We start from the raw sequence: 4819 nt of genomic DNA, 5'->3' as shown, positions 1-4819 counted from the left end.
AAAGCAAAATTGTGTTTCAAAAGTTTATTTAAACCGCTACGGGAAAATAGATTTTTATGTACTTTTCCAGTCGATCACTTCTTTTCCACAGTGAAATTGGCGACTTTCACAAATTCAAATATTGTGCCAGGTTGACAGGTTCAACCAATGATTTTTTGTATTTTGTGCTTCGAGGTTCTCTGATTGAACCACGCATGTGAGTTAATGGCCGTGTGGCCTAATGGATAAGGCGTCTGACTTCGGTATATTCCATAATGTTATCAGAAGATTGCAGGTTCGAGTCCTGCCACGGTCATTTTGACCCAAAGGGATTATGCAGGGCTTTGGGGATCGAGTCGGGGACTGAACAGATTGGAAGCCCGACATCGACTTAATGAGGCGAATGGTCTCCTCATGCGCTGTCACTGACTTCATGAGAAGAGGGTGACAAATCAGAAGTGGGCTGGGGTTGCAGCGGGCTCAAACTGCAGGAATTCCAGGTCCCTGAATGACAGAGCTGAAACTGATCAGTTTCACTGCAGGAAACACCGTCTCGGGGGAAATGACATAGAACATAGAACATACAGCACAGAACAGGCCCTTCGGCCCACAATGTTGTGCCGATCCTTTGTCCTCTGTCAAGGACAATTTAATCTATACCCCATCATTCTCCTTTATCCATATACCTATCCAAAAGCCTTTTGAAAGTCCCTAAAGTTTCTGACTCAACAACTTCCCCGGGCAAGGCATTTTATGCCTCGACCACTCTCTGGGTAAAGAACCTTCCCCTGACATCCCCCTTATATCTCCCACCCTTCACCTTAAATTTATGACCCCTTGTAACGCTTTGCTCCACCCGGGGAAAAAGTTTCTGACTGTCTACCCTATCTATTCCCCTGATCATCTTATAAACCTCTATCATGTCACCCCTCATCCTTCTCCGTTCTAATGAGAAGAGGCCTAGAATGTTCAGCCTTTCCTCGTAAGACTTATTCTCCATTCCAGGCAACATCCTGGTAAATCTCCTCTGCACCCTCTCCAAGGCTTCCACATCCTTCCTAAAATGAGGCGACCAGAACTGCACACAGTACTCCAAATGAGGCCTTACCAAGGTCCTGTACAGCTGCATCATCACCTCACGGCTCTTAAATTCAATCCCTCTGCTAATGAACGCTAACACCCCATATGCCTTCTTCACAGCCCTATCCACTTGAGTTGCAACTTTCAATGATCTATGCACATAGACCCCAAGGTCTCTCTGCTCCTCCACATGCCCAAGAACCCTACCGTTAACCCAGTATTTTGCATTCATGTTTGTCCTTCCAAAATGGACGACCTCACACTTTTCAGGGTTAAACTCCATCTGCCACTTTTCAGCCCAGCACTGCAACCTATCCAAGTCCCTTTGCAGACGACAATAGCCCTCCTCGGTATCCACAACTCCACCAACCTTTGTATCATCTGCAAATTTACTGACCCACCCTTCGACTTCCTCATCCAAGTCGTTAATAAAAATCACAAACAGGAGAGGACCCAGAACTGATCCCTGCGGCACGCCACTGGTAACTGGGCTCCAGGCTGAGTATTTACCATCTAAGACCACTCTCTGCCTTCTATCAGTTAGCCAATTCTTAATCCAACTGGCCACATTCCCCACTATCCCATGCCTCCTGACTTTCTCCATAAGTCTACCATGGGGGACCTTATCAAATGCCTTACTAAAATCCATGTACACCACATCCACTGGTTTACCCTCATCCACTTGCTTGGTCACCTGCTCAAAGAATTCAATCAGGCTTGTGAGGCAAGACCTACCCCTCACAAAACCGTGCTGACTGTCCCGAATCAAGCAGTGTCTTTCCAGATGCTCAGAAATCCTATCCCTCAGCACCTTTTCCATCAACTTGCCTACCACCGAAGTAAGACTAACTGGCCTGTAATTCCCAGGGTTGTTCCTATTCCCTTTCTTGAACAGGGGCACAACATTTGCCACCCTCCAATCACCTGGTACCACCCCCGTCAGCAGAGAAGATGAAAAGATCATTGCCAGCGGCTCTGCAATTTCATCCCTTGCTTCCCATAACATCCTTGGATATACCCCGTCAGGCCCGGGAGACTTGTCTATCTTCAAGTTATTCAAAAACCCCAACACATCTTCCCTCCTAACGAGCACTTCCTCGAGCTTACCAGTCTGCTTCCCACCGTCCTCTTCAGTAATACACCCCTTCTCATTCGTAAATACCGAAGAGAAGTACTCATTCAAAACCTCACTTATCTCTTCCGGCTCAACACACAGTCTCCCGCTATTGTCCTTGACCGGACCTACGGTCCCCCTAGTCATCCTCATATTTCTGACATACGCGTAAAAGGCCTTGGGGTTTTCTTTTATCCTACCCGCCAAGCATTTTTCATGCCCTCTCTTAGCTCTCCTAATCCCTTTCTTCAGATCCTTCCTGGCCATCTTGTATCCCTCCAGAGCTATGCCTGTGCCCTTTTTCCTCAACTTTATATACGCATCCTTCTTCTTCCTAACAAGACTCTCAACCTCTCTTGTCAACCACGGTTCCCTCACATGACCATCCCTTCCCTGTCTGACAGGGACATGCTTATCAATGGCCCCTACTATCTGCTCCTTGAAAAAGTTCCACATTTCGACCGTGCCCTTCCCTGCCAGCATATGCTCCCAACTTATGCTCCTCAGTTCCTGCCTGACAGCATCATATCTACCCTTCCCCCAATTGTAAACCTTGCCCTGTTGCACATACCTATCCCTCTCCATTACCACAGTGAATGCTACAGAATTGTGATCACTATCTCCAAAGTGCTCGCCCACCAACAGCTCTATCACTTGCCCTGGTTCATTACCTAGTACCAAATCCAATATTGCCTCCCCTCTGGTCGGGCAGTCTACATACTGAGTCAGAAAAGCTTCCTGGACATACTGCACAAACACTACCCCATCCAAACTATTCGATCTAAAGAGTTGCCAATCAATATTTGGGAAGTTGAAATCCCCCATAATTACTACCCTGTGACTTCTGCTCCTTTCCAAAATCTGTTTCCCAATCTGCTCTTCCACCTCCCTGCTGCTATTGGGGGGCCTATAGAAAACTCCCATCAAGGTGACTGCTCCTTTCCTGTTCCTGACCTCAACCCACAGTGCCTCAGTCGGCAGATCCTCCTCGAAAATTCTTTCAGCAGTTGTTACACTATTTCTAACTAACAATGCCACCCCCCCACCTCTTTTACCACCATTCCTAATCTTATGAAAACATCTATAACCAGGTACCTCCAAAAACCATTCCTCCCCCTCACCTATCCACGTTTCAGTGATGGCCACAACATCGTAGTCCCAAGTGCCCATCCACGCCTTCAATTCACTCACCTTATTCCTGATGCTTCTTGCGTTGAAGTATACGCACTTTAACCCTTCTCCGTGCCCATCTGTCCTCTGCGACAGTGCTACCTTCCCCAATACCTCACTACACTCTTTGTCTTTCTGAGTGGACCCACTGGTCCCTGGATTACAAGTCCGGTTCCCATCCCCCTCCCAAACTAGTTTAAACCCTCCCGAACAGTACTAGCAAACCTCCCTCCCAGGATATTGGTGCCCCTCTGGTTCAGATGCAGCCCGTCCTGTTTGAACAGGTCCCATCTTCCCCAGAATGCAGTCCAATTATCCAAGAACTGGAAGCCCTCCCTCCTACACCATTCCTGCAGCCACGTGTTCAGCTGTGCTCTCTCCCTATTCCTAGCCTCACTATCACGTGGCGCCGGCAACAAACCAGAGATAACAACTCTGTCCGTCCGAGCTTTCAGCTTCCAGCCTAATTCCCTAAACTCACTTCTAACATCTGTGCCACCCTTCCTTCCTACGTCGTTGGTGCCAATGTGCACCACGACCTCTGGCTGCTCCCCCTCCCCTTTAAGGATCCTGAAGACGCGATCACAAACATCACGGACCCTGGCACCAGGGAGGCAACAAACCATCCGTGCGTCTCGCCTGCGCCCACAGAACCGCCTGTCCGTACTCCTCACCATCGAGTCCCCGATGACTGGTGCTCTCCCATTCTCCCTCCTTCCCTTCTGAGCCACAGTGCAGGACCCCGTGCCAGAGGCCCGGTCACTGCAGCCTGCCCCCGATAGGCCGTCCCCCCCAACAGTATCTAAAACTGTATACTTGTTGTTGAGGGGAACGACCACAGGAGATCCCTGCACTGACCTCTTCCCACCTCTAACTGTTACCCAGCTGCCTTTGATTTGTGGAGTAGCGACCTCCGTGTAGCTTCTATCTATCAACCCCTCAGCTTCCCGAATGATCCTCAGTTCATCCAGCTCCAGCTCCAATTCCCTAACACGGTCTGATAGGAGCTGGAGACGGATGCACTTCCAGCAGGTGAAGTCGGCAGGGCCACCGGAGGTTTCCCTCACCTCGAACATTCTGCAGGAGGAGCAATACACTACACTGGCTGCCATTTCTTTTATTCAATTACCCCTTAGTTAAGTACAACTATAGATATTAACAAAAACAGTAAATAGCTTACCTGCTCAGTCCTTTTTGGTTAGAGGAGGAGGGTACCTTCTCCTGCTGCTCCGCCGGGAAATGACATCACAAATAATTCCATTTGACTAATTATTCAATTATAAAACAATTTGCAGATGTGAAGGTGCGATGTTACTTTTCACTGTGAGGGGAGAATCCGCCATCTGGGTAAATCAGCAACTTTATAACATCGTCTGTACGTTTGGAAAAGAAACGATGAAAACTCTCCCCATAACCCTGGTGCGGTGGAAAGGCTCAATTCAGAGATTGGAATATAACGAGAGCACAACATAAATC

At 48.3% G+C, this 4819-nt stretch overlaps 1 non-coding gene across 1 annotated transcript; it reads left to right on the top strand.

The window, feature by feature from the left end:
- Nucleotides 1-206: 206 nt before the first annotated feature.
- trnar-ucg (transfer RNA arginine (anticodon UCG)) lies at nt 207-295 on the top strand. The gene is given in 2 exon segments: nt 207-243; nt 260-295. It is a non-coding gene; the product is annotated as a tRNA-Arg (tRNA).
- The last annotated feature ends 4524 nt before the right edge of the window (nt 296-4819 follow it).

This window comes from Heterodontus francisci, unplaced genomic scaffold (genome assembly GCF_036365525.1).
Source record: "Heterodontus francisci isolate sHetFra1 unplaced genomic scaffold, sHetFra1.hap1 HAP1_SCAFFOLD_43, whole genome shotgun sequence".
In the NCBI taxonomy this organism is placed as follows: Eukaryota; Metazoa; Chordata; class Chondrichthyes; order Heterodontiformes; family Heterodontidae; genus Heterodontus; species Heterodontus francisci.
The sequence above is the reverse complement of the archived record's forward strand: the minus strand, read 5'-3'. Positions and strand labels throughout refer to the sequence as shown.